Source organism: Lissotriton helveticus, chromosome 8 (genome assembly GCF_964261635.1).
Source record: "Lissotriton helveticus chromosome 8, aLisHel1.1, whole genome shotgun sequence".
Classification (NCBI taxonomy): Eukaryota; Metazoa; Chordata; class Amphibia; order Caudata; family Salamandridae; genus Lissotriton; species Lissotriton helveticus.
This window is the reverse complement of record NC_136069.1, coordinates 531,050,889-531,070,055: the sequence shown is the minus strand read 5'-3', so window position 1 is coordinate 531,070,055 and position 19,167 is coordinate 531,050,889.

Here is a 19,167-nt window from a genome sequence, read left to right as displayed (position 1 = left end):
GAAAAAAAATCGTTTATGCAATTTTTTAAGTTCAATGCAATGATTCAAAATACATTTTCTTATATTGACTTTTGCGTTATAAATGTATTTTGAATCATTGCATTGAACTTAAAAAATTGCATGAACCAAAACATTTTTCAAAATAAACAGCTATTAATTAGCATCGAAGTGTATTGAATTGTTATCCTTACATTGCTTATTAGATAGCTCCTAGAAATCAGATATCGGTATTGGCACTCCTCTCTTGTTGTTTAGTTAATGGGCTCAGCCTTATCGATTTGAGCCAACCCCCTTTGTTACTAGTACTTGCACCAGCCAGCACTGCCAGTTTGTAGGGACTTCAAGTACCAGTGTGCCCTGCTCCCAGGAGGGAGGAGCCTGACACTGCCATCGCGCTAAAAAGTGCCGAGAAGCGCCGGGCCCATCTAAGCCCGTCGAGACTGAGGGCCATATTATTAACATCTATTCTTGCTTGCAGACAGAGGACTCTCAGCTACTGAAACGTATTAAGCCACTTAAAAATAGTATTATAGCCTGAAAGGTCTGGTTATTATGAGTAGGTTCAGGCCTGGAAATGGACAAGGAGGTGTGGGGACTTTGGACGCATTTCTATTAGGGGCTGAGTCTGTATTGATGCACCAAATTGAATTAACTGAGAGGAGACTTTCCCTTGAGCATGTAATAAATACTGATAACAGATCTGACATTACGGGCCAAGCTTCTACTGTCTGTATTGCCCCCACTTCATGTCCAACACTGGAGGCACCTGAAACCCAAAGCAATAGTTCAGTCATAATAGATCAAGACACTGAGAACACAGAAATCCATAAAACATGAGACAATGTTGATATTTCCAGCTCTCTAACCAAGTCCAATGTGGTTACCCGGGGTCAAAACTCAAAATCTAAATCCGAATCATGCAAATAGCTCTACGCCTCCTTCTAAGAAGAGAAAAGGTCAAGTTGCGGGTAACAACTACCGCCACCCATCCTCCGTAAGAGTAAATCCACTGATAAGGAGATTAACCATGAGTTAAATATGCCCAACGCTGAGGCTGTTCCAGGGGGGCCATTTCCCATAGAGGCTGATTACTGGAAAAAGCTTGAAACTACGGTAACGGCACTTGTAGATACGCTGATTCAAAAGCTGTTGGCTATTGAAACTAGATTGTCGGATCTTGAAAGAACTATGACAAACAGTAACATGACCATGACTATTTGTAATAGGGAAAAGACTAGGGGGGAGACTAATGTTATTAATAGAAATATGGATACAATTACAACTGCTTATACTGTTAAAAACCAGAACATCCTGTCATGTACAGAGAGTGGGGGGCTGTCACAGCATAGAGTTGAGGACACTTCATATGAAAGGAACTTAGCCCTCACCCACACTCTGGGCACCAATTCCCCAAATGGGAACCAGTTAGGGAGCGAACAACATCATACCCCAAGCTCAATAGGACCAAAGCAAAAATTTCTAGAGGGTGTACCAACAAACCTCCATTCACCTACGGAAGCCTCCCCCTATACGGTACTATTAGCCAATATTCCTTCATTGCAACCAGGTGCTTTTGAGCACTGGTCTTCATTGAGGAACACATCTCTATATTTCTTGAGGGAGAAGACGGGGATGGATGACTCACTGTTTTCAGATTTTAAAATGGTTTGTCGGATTGGGTGGGTTGAGTCATGCACCAAGAAATTCCAGGGAGACTGTGTTGTTTTATCCTTCAGATCCCCAGGATTAGTTAAATCCATATTAGAAAGGTCTAACATCTGGTCCTTGTCCCAAAGGGGAGTCTCTATTTTACCATTGGGTTTCTTCTATCAGCCACCAAATGCGGTGGAATGCTCAACTGTAATTGATCAGGCAGACAGTTTTGATCATCCCTTACCTGTAGCCTGCGAGAAGCATAATGTGGAAATGAGTACTTTGTCATTAGAACATCCCGACGTTGAAGTTGGTGTGGGAGAAATAGACATACCCACTCAGTTAAGAGTGGCTTTGTGGAACACTGCGGGCATTAGATCGAGAATTTAAGGCGAGGTCTGGCCTCCAAGAAATTTGGAGTAGGGATGAGGTGGTCATTGATGGTTTTTGTTCATCTAATGCCCAGTTAATTCCATCTGCTGCAGGGAGGGCAAAGGGTGGACTAGCTACCCTTATCTCGGTAAAATATGGAACGATAAAGATTGAGAATATTATGGACAACCCTTGGTTTCAGATCATTTTGATCTCAAACCTAACCGTTGTCCCAATTTTACAAATTAATTGGTATTATAATATTTTTGATTATAATGACAGTGGGGGTCATCATTAATTTAAAAGAGGAGATAAACAAGGCAGTAGCTAAATGTTTTTCTTTTTGTATAATTTGGATGGGGGATTTCAATTGCACCTTATGTCAGTATAGTTCGCAGCTGGTTTGTGGGGTGCTAGATATTGAAAACCAACCATTTCCACATTTTAAACATTCTGTGCAGAGTGAGGCTTCAAATGATATCATCGTAACTAACAACTTATGTTTTGTTGATACTCTGGTTTGTACTCCACTTAAGCAGTATCCAACATTCCAGGGTGGGGATAGGGTAAGCACCATAGACTTTATATTGATTTCTAGGAAATTTTCCCATATGGTAAACATTTTTGTGGTGGAACCCAACCCCACTAGTGATCATAGCCCTCTGGTTGTCAGTTTGCGAATAAAGGTAGTAAAGGGTAATTAATAGTGATGATCTCCCCTTAAATTACAGCTCTAACCAGGGGGTGAGATTAAAATGGAGCAAAATAAACCCTGTGGAATTTGAAGAGAATATCGTACGATCTAACATTGATAAGGTTATGATATGTCTATCCGATGCTTTTAGCCCGGAGGAGGTCACACAGAGCTTTGAAGATATTTGCAGAGACGTGGCTAGTAATTGGACTAGTTCTATGAAGAGAAAAGAAGCACAGGATGTAAAATGGTTTAATGCTGCGTGCTCTAAGGCCCAAAAAGACCTAAAAAAAGCCCTGCACATGTTCCCTTGCGCTGGGGATTTAATTAGGAAAGCAAGACAAACTCATAACCTAGCAATCGGGAAGAGAAAAGAAGAGTTAAGAAGCCATGCTTGGGATGACTTGGAGAGAGCTGGCACCCTCAAGGATTCCAGAGGCTTCTGGAAAGTCATAAAGCAACCATAACTGAAGATGCATGGGTAGTTAATTTCTCAAAAATGCTTAATCCCAAGGGAGTTTTAATGGAAGATCAAAAAGAAGACTTAGCCATTAACTTCGCAACTGCAAACCAACTGATTGATCGCATTGATGAAGGGCATTTCTGCAAAAGCCCCAGGGCCAGATGATGTCCCTCTAGCTATGTTCAAAGGTAATCCCCTAATATGGGCACTGTTGTTGGCAAACGTCCTTAAATCGGCAATAGTGGGCTGTATCCCTGATTCTTGGAAAGAAGCCGTGGTGGTCCCTATATATAAGAAGGGCATTAGGAATGATACCACTTGTTACAGGCCTATCTCCCTAATTGACGCAACATGCAAAGTCTTGAGGAGGGTACTCCTTGCCCGTCTCGGGCTCTGGGCTAATGAGTCTGGCCTGATATCCCACTCACAATACGGCTTCCAAAAGGGGATGGGTACCAACGAACAATGCCTCAATTTGTCCCTGGTTATGGGTAAGTACATGAAGGCCAAGAGAGGATCGATCCACTTGGCCTTCATGGACTTATCCAGCGCATTTGACACAGTTAATAGGGGGAAGCTGTGGCTACTTATGGAAAAGATGGGCTTTGAGGAGGCACCTATTAACCTCCTACGTAGGATACATTTATCCACCTCTGTTTCTGTACGCTCTGGTCCAGGAGGAGAAAAATCTAGGTCCTTCGCATCTACAGAGGGCGTATGACAGGGATGCATTTTGGCCCCCTTTTTATTCCTTTTATATACAAATGGAGTGCACTTGGACTACCCGACTATATGAGAAAACCCGGTTCATACGCGGACAACACCGTATTGATGACCCTGACAGCCAATAGTCTCCGAAAGGCCCAGATCGCTTTTACTGGTTTTATGACTGATTTAGATCTTAAGGTCAATTTTAAAAAGTCTTTTATCAGGGTCTGTGCCCGAAAAATACAAAAACGAAGAAATTTGTGGTAAACGGTAGAACCATTGAAAAGGTCCCTTCTTTCACATATTTAGGGAATGTTTTAACAACAAATTAAACTGGGCCAATTTGATTGTGACTAGGGACCAACAGACCAGTAGAATCATAGAGGGCTTGTTTCGCTTTGCTTGCAAATTGGGACATAATCCAGTGGCAGAAATTCTCACCTTATATAAATCAAAATGTTGGTCAGTTACAACCCATGGGGCAGGTGTATGGGGAAGTCAAAAAACTAGTCAATTGCAAATTTTGGAAAACAAATTCATAAAAAGATTGCTGATGGTTCCCATTAGCTCTTCTACAAAATTTTGTCATTCAGAGTTGAGATTGGATTTTGTTGAAGATACAGTCAAAATTGCGCCCCTGATTCTATGGGGGAAAGTGTGGTCATTGGAAGAATTATCATTCCCTAGAGCGATTATAAGAGACTGTTTAAGTTTAGAACATGTATTGTCTATTCCCTGGCTCTGCTATGTTAAAAATGCTTTAAGTTAGATTGGCCTAGGTAATTATTTTGAAAACCCTGATGGCACACCATCTAATATAAAATCAATGATTAAAAATTATTATTATAATGAGTTAGTTACATCTAACCTGGATGATGAGACCCCATTCTATGGGTCGCCGAATCTTCAACAATTGTATCTATCTTTTAGCACCCATACACATTCCCGCTTCCTTCTGACGAGGTTTCGTCTCTGCACATTGCACTTTCTTGAGGCATTTCCTATCCAGGCGAGTTGGTGTGAGAGACTGACTACCTGTGCATGTAATAATTTAGCCAAACAAAGCACAATGCACCTGATGCTGTTTTGCACTTTATATAACGATATAAGGGCACGTTTTATTGGGCCCATCCTGTGGGAAATTGCCCCTTGTTCATACCAGGATGGTTTTAATCATTTACGATCTTTGTTCCATGCCGTCATTTGTTGTGCTGTGTTAAATTTTAATAGAACTGCTTTGCGTATCAGGAAACGATATGAATTGTGATAGGGAAACTGGAAAATATGGCCTTAAGTAATTTTAATTAATTCATTCTGATACCTTTGGAATGATATAAAGAAATTGGTAGTTTACAGAAAACCCTGCTCTGGAACCTGATATGCTGTTTGGTCATACTTAGCTTTTGCAAAATGTAATATTGAATAATTTTAATGCATTGTTTTATTATTGTAACCATGTACTTTTATGATTCGTAAAAATCTAATAAAGTTTTTCAAACTGAAAAACTGAAACTGAGAGAGTTGAGATGGAAGTTGTGAGACATCTATGAATGAAGGACAGGCCGAAATATAAGTAAAAGAATGAGAAAGATAGGTTTGTATGTAAGAGTCTAACTAGGGAAGCGGGGGAAAATGAGAGGAAACCCAACAAAAATAGAGGCAAGAGTAAGACTGTCAAATACAGCTGCAAGAGAATGTCAGGTAGGTGTGCTGGAAAAGATGTGGTGGATGTAATTGAGTGAATGAAAGGTGATGGTGGGAGGGAAGAAGGGCCAACAGTGAGAAAATGAGAGGAGTCATTTTAAAGTGAATAGAAAATTGAAATAGTAGTTTGCAACAGGATAACAGTATCGTGGTTAAGAGACAACTGTGATATAGGAGAGAGCATGAAGGGATGAAGTTCGAAAGAAATATAGGTGAGTATGACAGAAGAGGGGAGCTGAGAGGAAGACTGTGACGGAAGGTGATAAGAAGATATCAGCTGTGGAGATGAGAGACATATATATGCTGTGAGAGAGGTAGAGATAGTGAAATAAAGATGTGATCATAAGATAGATATATACATCATTGGCTTTCATTATTTCATAAGAGCAAGAAGCAGCTGTGTACAGCATGTGGCATTAAAAAGATCCTAAAACGTAATATCAGTTATTTGTTTACTACATTGTTATATGTAGTAATGGGTTTATATTTCTTCAACCCCAATGACATCATGTTGATTGTGAGAGAACATAGATAAACATACATTTTCATATATAAGCTGTATTATGAACTCCACGATGTGCATAACATTGATAGCATAGGCAGGAGAGCAAGATTATAATAGCTTTACATTGGTAGGAGATGGTTGTGTCCCTGCCATGTTATGCCAGCACCCTAGTTTAAATACACTTGCTAACTAAACATATCTGCTTTAGTAAGCGATATTATATTCCTTTTGCAGTCTGTAAAACTGAGGGATGTAATTCTTGACTTGCCATCAAGGTCAAACGTCATGCATCGTCACCTTTTGACAAGACATCGGGTCATATGATGTCACTTCCAGTAATGGAGGGTCAAAGAGCAGGTGATTTCACTTGTGCTACTCCAGGCATTTTATTCAACCGGCTTCCATGACTGGGAGGGAGTTTCAGGGCTTGGCGCTCTGTCTTACTTTGCTGTAAATGTATTACATGTTCTGAATCCTACTACCCAACTGTATTATTGGGCGGTCTTAATTTGACAAGAACATAATAGAGTTAACTGACAACAACAAAAACATGAGAAGATGGAAAGAACGTTTGCGGCAATAGCAACAGGATACTTGATCCTATCGTGTGTTATTAATAATGCCACTCATGTACGGTTAACACTTTTGTGATAACCTAATTTGTTAATCAGAAATGACAGTCGCTAATATGATTAGCCAGTTTTTGTTTTATTAGCAGTAAACTCGACAGAGTGACATTTTACGGAATAATTGCACTTTTGTGTATTTCAAATTGTTTACCGTCCGTTATGGGTTTATACACGTATACACACAATTCGACAAAGATGATGCTGAATGTTGGAGGAGTGAACATACACAGCGTTGATGTTTGATAGACGAATATCAGTATAGAAATGTGCCTTTACTCTACCTGGGACCAAATACAAATTAACAAGCTATTAATGTTATTTACAAGTTATATATTTCTAAAAGTTTGAAGTACTGTTTCCCCTTGATCCTGAGTGTCCACTTAAAGACACTTCACTGGGCTAAGGACAGCAAAGACATAAGAAAGATGGGATGTAGCCAGAAGATGCATGCATTTATGCACCTATGTATAAGGTATTTCTATAGTGCGATCATAACCAAAAGGCTGCGAAGTGCTGTACAAGGTCAAAGACGAGCATAAAATTATGTTATTGTGGGACTGGCAGGTGGGTCAGGGATTAGAGACACACCAGTTTGTTGGGGTAAAGCAGGTTTTATTGGGATACCCCGTTTAGAGTTTAACATTAGAGTCCTTCTTGTCCTAAACGTCAGTCTCTCTTTTGCGAATTGGCTTGAATCCGTTTTGGCGGTGGTAGGAGTTTCCTCTGTGCTGTCGTGGTGCGTCTCCCCTTTCGGCTGTCGCGACGAGGTGTCTTCTCCTCAGGCTCCGGGTTCCCCAGGGAAGAGAAGACCAACAGAAAGAGGGCCGTTAGGGTTTTGTTCTCTGGGGGTTCGTGCACCTTGGGGCCGTGTTGTGGAAGGGTTCACCCGGTGAGACTTGACACACCGTATACGCGTGAGATGGTGAGCACAGAAGGTGAGGGATATACGCGGGGTAAAGACACACTAGGATGGGAGGACTAAGGATTGAAGGGGCTATGTACACTCTCGCTACACGCGCTTGCTCCCCACCCAGGCCGCCATACGCTGCCGTACCTGAGTGAGCCACGCTCCTCCCCCGGGAGAGTGGCACGGCGGTTCGCGGTGTCGTTGGCCTCCTGGCTTTCCGTGGGACCCTTCTCCGTTTTCCTCGTTCTCTTCTTCTGGTTTCCGCCTGGTCTCTTCGCTCCGTTCTCCTCGCTTCTCCTCAGATTCGGCTCCGCTCCTCTCCTGCTCCACCGGGGTGACGTCACACGCCCCATACCATACTTCCTGTATTTTGTCCAATTCGGCGGCTCTGACGTGGACCGGAGGGCGGGCCTCCTCCTCAGCAAACTCCCAATTAAAGGGACCACGGTCTATATCTTCATGTTCGTCCAGTTCTGTGTCCCAAGGAGCCGTCTGTAGAGAAGGAGGCAGCACAGGGTCAGTTATGGGGGTCCACCACTCCTTGTCACAGTTATGTTATGTTATAGAAGTCTCTTCTATAGCGCACGGCAACTCCATGGAGTGTCCCGGCGCTTTGGCAAAGAGAACTACAAAGAAAAATGCACAACACAGCTCCGGCCACAGGCCGACAAAGAATTACTGGGAGAAAAGCCAGGTCTCCAGTTCCTTTCTAAAAGAAAGCAAACTATTGGCTGTTCTCAAAGAGAAGGGAAGCTCGTTCCAGCTTCGCGGTGCCAAGTACCGGAAGGAGCGACCTCCAGTGCATGCTCGGCTGATGGTAGGAACAACGGCTTTAGCCAGTAAAGCGGACCATAAAGTCCTCCTGGGGGCGTAGAAGGCCATACGCTTCCCGAGGTATTTTGGGCCAATCGAGTGGAGAGCTTTAAAGGCCAGAGTCAAGACCTTAAAAGTGATTCTCTTAGAAATCGGGAGCCAATGCAGTCTCTCGAGTAGCTCCGAAGCTCGTGCCCTTCGCTGTAGTCCAAAGATGGCTCTAGCAGCCGAATTCTGCACGACCTGCAAACGCGCCAACAAATATTTGGGAAGGCCAAGGTATAAAGCATTCGCGTAATCCAGACGCGAGCCTACCAAGGCTTGGACAGTAATTTTTTTATGTTGCAGGGATAGTAGAGGGAGAAACTTCCGAAGCATTTTCAGGATGCCAAAACATTTCCCTGTCAGTCCCAAAATCTGGGGTGTAAAAGAAAGATCCTCATCACACAGAACACCCAGATTTTTGGCTTTTGACGAGGTAGCATCTGGCGGAAACATATCGCGGGGCCACCATGTCTTCCAACAGGGATCAGACGGGCATCCAAAGAAGAGCAGCTCCGACTTATCGGAATTGCACTTCAGACTGTGCCTCTGAAACCAATCAAATACCGCACCCAAGCATTCCTTAATCCGGCCGCCGTCAAAGTCCTCACCCTTGCTACACGTAAAGAGAAGCTGGGTGGCGTCAGCATAGGATATGATCCGGGCACCAAAAGATTCCGCCACCGCCGCTAGAGGGGCCATATAGATATTAAAAAGGGTGGGGCTCAGAATGGACCCTTGAGGAACCCCAACGTCTAGCGGCGGCATTTCGGCGGAAAACGGGGGTGCCCAGACCACTTGTCGGCGGTTGGTCAAAAAAGACTTAAACCAATTCCACACCGTCCCACGGAAGCCGATCTTCCAGAGTCTTAAAAGGAGACCGTCATGGGGGACGGTGTCGAAAGCCGCCGACAAATCCAACATGACCAAGATGGCTTTACCCCCGTCATCCAAGATCTCTCTTATGGCATCGGTGATCTCAAGAAGTGCTGTCTCGGTGCTAAAATTTGCACGGAAGCCCGATTGAGAGTCATGCAAGATGTTATTACTCTCTAGAAAGCTGGAAATAGAGAGATGCACATGCTTCTCCATCACCTTAGCCAGAGAGGGAAGGAGGGAGATTGGTCTGTAATTGGCGTGAGCAAGGGGATCTAAAGATGGTTTTTTAAGCAGCGGCAGAATCAAGGCATGCTTCCAAGCTGTAGGGACCTCTCCCGCTGTCAGGGAAGAGTTGAGCAGTGGATTGAGCAAGTCGTTAACTGCTGGAGCCACTCTCCCTAAGCATTTCGCTGGGCAAGGATCAAGCGGCGAATCCCGATTGGAGCCAAGACAAAAGGTCGAGAGAAGAAGCAAGAGTAAATGGACGGAAAAACCGAAAGAAAAGGGCCACTCTCCTTTATAGATGGCGACACAGTTATCGAATGACAGGCCGTTGGACCATGGCCCACAACAGGAAAAGAACTCTGAATAGTTTTGATTTTATTAATAAAAAACTCGCTGAGCTGGCTAATCCAGACTCCAGTATGGGAGCGGATGGGTGTGCTCGAGGGAGGGGAGATAAACTCTTTTACAATTCTAAAAATTTCTTTACATGTATTTTCCGCTGCATCAATTCTGCGCTCTAGATAAACTTTTTTTTCATCCACAATCTGTTTGTGGTACAGTCGGATTGCATCTCTGTATTTAATTTTGTCTTCCGGGTCGTACATGCGCCTCCACACTCTTTCAGCCCTCTTGCAGTCTTGACGCATCTTACCTAGAAGAGGGGTGAACCACAGGGCTGAGGCATGTTTACCCACGGAGTTAGCTGGCCTACCAGGGGCTAGCTCCTCAAATCTAATTGTGAACCACTTTTGGACCAGATCAATATCTTGTTCCAGGTTTCCAGATAGCAGGCAGGGGTGTTGGCGAAGAGCATCAGAAAGCATTTCCTCCGTGACTCGATGGAAAGGCCGAGACACCCTTCTGGTATCTTTCGCCCGACTTGTACCTGGCATAACTACAGAGGGAATGCCAAACTTAATTAAAAAGTGATCTGACCACAGCACTGGAAGTGGTGGGGAGACAACGATTAACCTGGTAGAAAAGATCTGATCAATCGTATGGCCTTTAATGTGCGTAGGGCCGGAGACATAGGGAGTCAGCCCTAGAGAAAAGGCAATATCCTGCAGCTTACTAGAATCCGGGTCCGTTGTATTGTCCATATGGAGATTTAGATCTCCCAATAGGATACCATGCTCCGATCTCAGGCAAGGCACAGAAAGTGCCCCCTGTAGTTCATCAAAGAAGGGGCCTAGCGGCCCCGGTGCCCTATAGATGATAATCCCCGTACAAGTTTGACAGGGGGATATCATAAGAATAAAACCTAAGGCCTCGCAACCCGTGATATTATCAACGGGGAAGGTTGAATAAGGAAAACTCTTGTCAACAATTAGTGCCACACCACCACCCCTGCCTATCGCTCTATCCTTCCTATAGATGGTATACTCCGGAGGGATGGCAGTGGCAAGATCAGGGCCGAAGCACTCGTTCAGCCATGTCTCAGTGAGAAACAGACACGATAGTTTGAAGTCTGATAGCAAATTCCAGATGTCAGTGGAATGTCTACTGAGAGATCTGGTGTTAAGCAGATGACAGTGAAAATGTGGGGGTGTGGATTCAGACAGAGAGCCCTCAAGTCTCGACAAATGCCAACCACAGCCGGAACAGCCCTTCCTAAGAGAGCGGCCACCTGGAAAGACATGGTGACAGGTGGATATATGCCCTCGTAGAGCTAACAGCTCGCTAGAGGAATAGGAGAGCATGAAAAATAAAAATGCGCACCCACGGCCGAACAAAAGAGCAAAACGTAGGAGCAAGGACTACGGTCCTGCCTCGCTGACCTCCGAGACGCTGACGAGCGCAGACGGGCAGGACTCTGGCACGACTCAGGCGCAGGGAAGGCGCTCCCGCTGCGCCTCACCGCTGCGCGCCATAAGGAATACTTTAAATAGGCAATTCCCACTGTCCACGAGAGCAAGGATGCTCAAAGATGGCGGCCACAGTTCGTTTCCTGCTCTGAGATGGCGCTCCCCGCCCACAACCTCCCAGGAACCGGACCCGCTAAGCAGCGGTGAGGTTACAAGGAATTACAGTGCAGGTAAGAGGCAAGAGAGATAGTAGAGGCCTTTGTGTTATGAACGGTGATGCATTGTAATGTAGTGTTCTTTAAAGAGGTGAGTCTTAAACTTTTTTTTTTAGCTTTAGAAGCAGCTTTGGGCGGTCCTCGTAGATACTAGAATGTTATTCCAGATCCTGGGTTCATAGACGGAAAAGGCCTCCTGCCTTGTTTTTTCATTCCTTAAACTTTTAAGGCCCTTATTGCAAGTGTGCTTTTTTATCGCACGTGATAAATGAATGATACCACAGGGGTCGTAATTTATTGGATGCAATAAGTGATACCTTTCAGGAGTTCTTGGGGAATAACGTGGATTTTGGTGCTTCCTTCACCGAAATCAACACGGTACAGAAAACACTCTATACTTTTTCCCCTGTTAAATTCTGGCAGGTTTTATCTGCTGAAATTTAACAAGGGTGCATATTTGACACACCCATCAATTACTGGTTTTTCATAACACCAACTCAGAAGTCTGTGCAAACAGGAATTTGCACTGGGGTCGGAAAACAGAGATCCCCATATAATCAGGGCCTTACTCTGGAGTCTGAAAGTGTCCTGGCTGCTGGTGTGGTGAGAATCCCCAGAGATGGTGAACTTGTCAGCAAGATAAGCAGGGGTGCTGGTTGTGATGGCTTGTTGCCAACGGCGTTCCCTCAGGATGGGGGTGATGTGATCATGTTTTTTAGGCCGTGGATGAGATATGCTGTAGTAAGTAGGATGCCCTGAAAGGGTGCCAGTGTATAGTCTGGAAGGCTATGGAGCAGAGTGTTATCACCATCCAGATGCGCAAAAACAAGGGCTTAAATAACAGTTCTTAAGGTGCTTTCCTGGAAGAAATAGTTTCACTTCCAATAAAAGGCACCTGGTAGAAGCCCATCTTAATCTTTTTGGCAATGTGTTCATTGAGATTGAAATTGGTGTCTAGGGTGAATTCAAGTGACTTGGCACTATGTGAAATTTGGGGATTCAAACCCATCAAAGTTCATGGAATGTGACATTTGCACTGTTTCTTGTTAGTTGCTATTTACAATTAGCATGAATTCTGTCTTGTTTAGATTGACCTTCAGGTAGGTTCTGGACATCCAGGTCTGAAAGATGTGCAGGCAGTGTTTGAGGTGTTACATGTCTGAAGCAGAGGGGACTTTCAAGTTGTGTTCTGTATTGATTGCATATTGATGAATATGCTGTTGCCTTTCGAGATAAATAGTAATCCCAAAAGCATAAGATTGGTTCTAATAATGAACCTACGCCCGAGACTATGGGGTGCCTGGGACGGGGGATTTGTTTCTGTGAATTTTGGGGATGGTGTAAAAATATGGGATTTTTTTCTCCACCAGAGGTCAGGAATTGGGCCTCATGTGTGCTGATTTCTCCCTTGGATTCAGCATCTTGAACTAATGTTTGTATTCTGGTTCTTAGGTCATCAGTGGGTTCTTGTTCCAACCGCCTGTACTTTTTGGTATCTCCAAGGAGTCTTCTGCCTTCTGTTTGTTAGTCATCTTTATCTTGGAGAACTACCCCACCACCCTTACCTGCCGGTTTGGTTATAATGTAGTCATTAGCTTTGAGGGCATGCATGGCGGCAAATTCAGTGCCACTCGTGTTTTTGAATTGAGGTTCTTCTTGGGCATCTTCTATTTCTTTGAAGATAGCCTTCTCAAAAGCTATGAGCTCCACTGGTATGACGTGGTGGTATAGTGAAAGAGGATTTCACCTTGAGATTCGTGTCTCCTTCTTCACTATTTGGTTCCTGTTGTGGTTGGTTTTCAAAGAAGGCTTTGAGTTTGAGTTTGAGAAAGAACTCAGCCAATTTGCAATGCAATTTGAATTTGTCAAGTTTTGCAGTGGGTGTGAAACCAAGCCCTTTGTTCAGGATTGTCTCTTCCTCTTCGGTCAAGGTGTGTGATGACAGGTTGGTGACTAAATCCTGTGTGTGCATCATCCCTCTTGTTGCTGTTTGGATTTGCTGCATGTGTGGGCACCCTGATTCGGATCCTCTTCCCAATGGACTTGATTCTGTCTCCTACTCCTGCCGCGGCCTCTTCGGCCAATTCCTAAAAAAGGAAACCTGGGGTTGGTATTCATGTATTGCATTTGAGGCTGGGTGAATGGGGGGTTCCAGCCATAAAGCAAGTGTGGGTTCATTGGAGGGTATGGATTAGGGTAATTCATTGGTCCCTGATAAGCGTGGCTCAAATCCACCTGAGCGACTTACCTCACTCATCTATCTTTCTCATATAATAAGCCAGCCGAACAGTGGAGAAGAATTAGAAATATATTTATTAGGCCTTAAGATTCATCTGCAGATGGGCCCCATCAGGTCTACACCCCAGGGAGTGCACCGAGAGGACTGACTCATCCCATCAGGACAATACATTATAACATAGCATGGCACGGTAAAGACACGCCCAGACTGGAAAAGTACTGGGCTCAGCAGAGGGCGAACAATAGCCTTACACAAGAAGTTTCTGCACCTGCAAAAGAAACATTCTCTCTCAAGGCCATGGAGCCGAGACTCGGCTTCTCCAGAGCATGGAAACATTTCTGCAAGAATAATACCCAAGGCGAGAGATGCTGAAACCAGGGATTTTCTACTCATAAGGGAGGGGGGAAAACTGTACCATGAGACATTGGAGCTGCAGAGCAAATGTCAGCATCAGAAGTCTCTCTCTGCTGTAGACAAGCCTCTCTCTCTTATGAGAGAAGTTGAAGCTTGCATATTACAAAAATAGCTCAGTGGGTTGCAGCACATGAATAATAAGCTGTAACTGCATATTGGTTAGACACATTAGGCTAACATATTCATAGCATCATTAGAACATTCTGCAACAGGAAAATTACTATCTATCAGTCCCCCTTGGGGTGCTTGGGGCCAAGGTCGGTGCCAGTTAACATTTTGACCTCTGCCTCCCTGTTTCCTATGGTAACTGCTGCCACTGGAACCACTGCTTACAGATGAGTCATCATAAGAAGAGTCAGACTGTGCAATGCGTGTTGGTGGTTTATAATCAGCATCTGCATAGGGGTAAGTTTTGACCCAAAAAACTTTTCTTAAGATCCTTTTGAAATTTGTGAAGTTTAGATTGGGTAAGGTCATCCATATATTCAGCCATCTCTTTATTGACTCCTGGTGGAAGTATTCAGATAACATGGTGGCCAACATGGCATATGTGGGGACATTGGTGTGTCCCTTTTCCCAGGGGTGCCTCCGGTCCCCGCCAGGGTTTAATTGGTCTTTGTCTTCACCATAGTGCAGCTGTCATTGCAGGTGGGTGCGCCACAACCCACTGTAACAGATGAGAACTGCAGGTGGGTGTCCAAGACAAGCCAGTGATTTGTGGAAGGCGGAAGCCCAAGAGTGCCCCAGGGCTCTGAAATTAGCTGCTTGCGCAAGAGGGGCCCGTACCGTACAAACCACACCCAAACTCAGTTTGCACCGCCGCTGATCAGTGGTCAGGGCGCACTAATTTGTGAATAGATATTATAGGCAGGAGCGAATTCCAATATGCAAGCAGCACCCCATTGGACGATGGCTCGGGAGGACCCCACTATGAACGTGCCACTTATTGGGGAAGTAATACCAGAAATCCAACAGCGGGACTGCAGAGTGTTAAGTGTCCAAGTGAAGTTGGCAAAAAACGGTGAGTGTAATCACCAGGTCTCTCCTCATTGATCAATCCCCTATTGAGAACAAGCCAATGTCCATAGTCAGTCTCTTCGGTCCAGGGCACCAACACTCGAGATCAGGAGGGCAGGGGTGTTAGGCGATGAGCAGTATGGAGCAGTGCAGTGTAGGCGGATTCACTTGCACATCCAGTGATCAGTGGCACCAGCAATATTGGGCTTGAAGTGAAGGGGAACACACACCTGCTGTCTTAGTAGTGCTCCCCCTCACTGTAGAGGGCTTTATTGCGATCGCTTTCCACTTCGGTCCCCCACACCATGTGTCGCAGTTCAAAAATTCACAGAGATTCTCAGACCTCTGCGAGCCTGAGGTATGCGCCCACCCGGGTACACCAGCTAGGCACCAGGGCACAGTGTCGCCATGTGTAGGAGGAGAAGAGAGAAGGATCCCTTGGTCCTCTCAGAGATGGCCACACCGTCTCGGTCCAGGGAGGCTCAATGATGATGGAGCCTGTCGCCCGCTCCGCTGCCGTTCCACTTAAAGCGCAATTCAGTGTTGGCCCAGAGCTTTGGCTGCAGCACAAGAGCAGCTTGAGATGCACAGGAAATGGGCAGCCAATGTCCAGTCTGTCGCCACCAGCCACCCCGCAAGGTGACGCGTAATGACTGTGTCTGCCCAGTATGACTGCTGGAGGTACAGGGACAACGGCTGACTCACCCTCTGCATCGCCCCTCTATGTAGTTCCTTCTGGGCGAGTAGGACCTGATGCAGGAGGCGAGAGCCTGCCAATCCCTGATGCGGGTCCGCACCAGGCCCAGTTCTAGCAGGTAGGCCGGGTAGGCCGGGTGGGCTATGGAGAGTGGGGCTATGGAGAGATGAAGGGCACTGTTAAAGGGTGGCAATGAGGGAATCTGCGGAGGTGGTCGTGGGGGGGAGGGGCTACTGAGAGGTAAGGGGCACTGGCGTCCGGTAGCAGTGAGGGAATCCGAGAAGAAGGCCATAGAGGGAGAGGCTACGGAGAGATGAGGGGCACTGGTGGACGGTGGCAGTGAGGAAGTCCGAGGAGGAGGTGATGATGGAGAGGGGCTATGGAGAGATGAAGGGCACTGGTAGAGGGTGGTAGTGAGGGAATCCGAGGAGGAGGTCATGAAGGGACGGGGCTATGGAGAAATGAGGGGCACTGGTGGAAGGTGGTAGTGAGGGAGTCTGTGGAGGAGCTCAAGAGGGGCGGGAGCTATGGAAAGGTGAGGGGTACTGGAGGAGGGTAGCAGTGAGGAAATGCAAGGAGGGGGTCATGAGCAAGAGCCCGAAAAGTGTCACTTGCCTGATGCTTCCACCTCAGAAACCTCCTTTTCCCAAGGGACATTAAATTGAACAAAAACACTTTAAGAGAGGTAACATTTAGTAAGAGATTTGGAAAGAAAAGAATGCGTTTTACTGGTCCTTGTAAAACTAAGGAGAGATAAAGGAGGGCCCTAAAGAAGGCCTGGCTAGACATATAAGTGACAACTCTGGCCCGCAGTGGCCCACCCGAATGCACCCTTAGCACATCCAGATAAAAACTCCGGAGCCGGGCCTGGTCGGCACTCTGCCCTCCTAGCGGTCACCACAAGGTCGGGTCAGCACCGACAACTTCTGTGTTCCCCTTCCTCCTTTTTTAGGTCTCACCTAAGCAGGGCGCATGCACTGCATAGGAAAGAGACCTTTAGTCATCGGCACAGCTTTCCCTGCAAAAAGGTGCACGCGTTGCATTGCTTCCAATGGCAATGCGTGCACGTCTGGTGATTCACTTGCGGGAGCAAGCGGCTGGCGCCATATGTTATCAATTATCACGGCGCTAGCTGCTCGCTCCCGCAAGTGAATCGTGCAGGCCCCCTCCTCTCTCAGCTCCTGCTGAACATCGCGATGAGCCTCACCCCAAACTCCTCGTGATGTACCCCGCTTTGAACTCCTCACAGAAGCGACTCACCATGAGTTGCTCACTCCGTTAGAGCTGCGCCCATAATGGGTAAACTTCCACCTTACAGATGTGCCTTACCGTCGGTTCATACGATGAACAAAATTAAATAGAAATGTAGTATTCATTCAATTTTCTTAAAAAGTTTTTAATGCTGCTAAGTTCCAACACGAGAATGCGGAACTGAATACTTTCACGATCAGTAAAGTTATTTAACGCCACACCTCTGTGTGTCAAGCCTCTTTCTCGCTGTCAATCAGTCTGGTCCGTCATAATAGTTTTAGAGATGTGATTGGTTTTTAAAGAAACTACCACCTACTTCCAAATACCCAGTTCCATTGAGTATGATGTACGGTTGCTGGGCGAGAGGGACGCTTTGGGCTGTGCGAGTGGTTTTTCTGGACTGCATAATGGCATTAGACATGGAGCCACTGCTACATGCGTGGAGCTGTTTCCGACGCCATAAATTTCAGCGTTGTGCCCAGCTTTGCAGAGAAGTCCCGGAGACCACACCCTATGACCAGGTACAGGGGCAGTTTTGAATTCATTTCAGATGAGGGCACTCCGTAAACCCATCCGCAACTAAGAGGGCTTCCCTACGTCCAAGTACATGGATCAGTGAGTTCAAAGTTTGCATACCTGTGTGGCCTTAGTGCATGCATTTTATACAGGTCAACTGAAAAATCCCAAAGATCCCCCTTGTTTTCGCTGCTGCCTAGTAATGAGAAATACCTAAGCTCATGCCTCCAGCTCAAGGGGGTCTGCCAATGTCAAATGATGCTGGATCTTTTGCTCCTGGTGATCATGTTGGGCTTGTAATTAAGGTTTTGTTTATCATGCAGTCTGCCGTCCATGATCTAATCACGTTGTTTTCATTGCGATCCGATATTTGGTTGAACTTCTCTTTAGAATATCGTTGTTATTAATAAGCATTCTTATAGTTCACAGTCTATTCTGGGTCCAGTTGTAGAAGTATTGCTAAAAACTAGCGTTTTCAATGCCAGTAGGTCTGACCTAAAACTGATAGTGGCTTATCACCCACTAATGAGCTTTCACTCTTTCTTGCACTCATGCATTTTATCCATCCATTGACACCTTCTTGCATTTATTCATCTGCAATAAAATGGACACACAAATTCCCACAAGGATATGGATTGAAAAGTAGAAAAAAGAAAATGTGCCACCACCTTGGCGGACATATGCTTGCAATACAAAATGACAAATGTGGCAGATGACTGTCTTGAATTTGTATTGTACATCGTGTATCATTGTTTTAAAGTGCCATCTTAGCTTCTATATATAGATGCAATGTTTTGGACATCTTTGAGCGGTAAAACAATGATAAATTCTGCACAATAGTACCCCAAGGTAGCTGCTTAGTTATCATCACACTGGGCTGTCATCTTTGAATGTTAACGTGTATGGTCATCACTATTGTACTAAGCCAAGGTGGCCAACGTAATACTGCTAAACATAGTGACTATATTGGATAGGTAAAAAAAATAGACACTATGGACAATATCATTCTAAAGTGGCTTCTCAGTTTAGAAATAGTGGCAGCATAAGATGCAGCACACTGGAGATTAAATGAAGGGCATGCAGGCAGCCCGATAGGACAGCCTGGGGAGCTGCAGGTTGCTCAAAATACAAGTAGAGCAAAATAAATGAAAGGGTATTTATAAAAGAAAAAAAATGGAAATCTTAAGGACTGCCCACCTGCCCAGACAATGAAGTAAACTACTTTTCAGACAGGTGTGCACTTGTTACCAGGACAAATGCTCTTGCTCACAGGGTAATAGAGACTGTGGCAGAAATGAGTTACACGAGTGCCCTAGGCAGTATGCTGTCATGTGGGAAAGCAGTGTAATGATGACACTTGAACAGACAAAAGAGGGCTGGCCAAAAGACCCTCTCTGTATGTTTATGTATTTGGAGTTT